Source organism: Bison bison, unplaced genomic scaffold (genome assembly GCF_000754665.1).
Source record: "Bison bison bison isolate TAMUID 2011002044 unplaced genomic scaffold, Bison_UMD1.0 scf7180017864233, whole genome shotgun sequence".
In the NCBI taxonomy this organism is placed as follows: domain Eukaryota; kingdom Metazoa; phylum Chordata; class Mammalia; order Artiodactyla; family Bovidae; genus Bison; species Bison bison.
Window position 1 is genome coordinate 802,854 of NW_011494805.1, and position 613 is coordinate 803,466.

A 613-nucleotide genomic window follows, 5' to 3' on the forward strand; every position below is an offset into this window, starting at 1 on the left:
AAATTCACCCATTCCAGTCCATTTCAGTTCGCTGATTCCTAGAATGTCGACATTCACTCTTGCCATCTCTTGTTTGACCACTTCCAGTTTGCCTTGACTCATGGACCTGACATTCCAGGTTCCTATGCAATATTGCTCTTTACAGCATCGGACCTTGCTTCTATCACCAGTCATATCCACAGCTGGGTGTTCTTTTTGCTTTGGCTCCATCCCTTCATTCTTTCTGGAGTTATTTCTCCACTGATCTCCAGTAGCATATTGGGCACCTACTGACCTGGGGAGTTCCTCTTTCAGTATCCTTTCATTTTGCCTTTTCATACTGTTCATGGGGTTCTCAAGGCAAGAATACTGAAGTGGTTTGCCCTTCCCTTCTCCAGTGGACCACATTCTGTCAAATCTCTCCACCATGACCCACCCATCTTAGGTTGCCCCATCAGCATGGCTCTGTTTCATTGAGTTAGACAAGGCTGTGGTCCTAGTGTGATTAGATTGACTAGTTTTCTGTGAGTATGGTTTCAGTGTGTTTGCCCTCTGATGCCCTCTTGCAACACCTACCGTCTTACTTCGGTTTCTCTTACCTTGGGCGTGGGGTATCTCTTCACGGCTGCTCCAG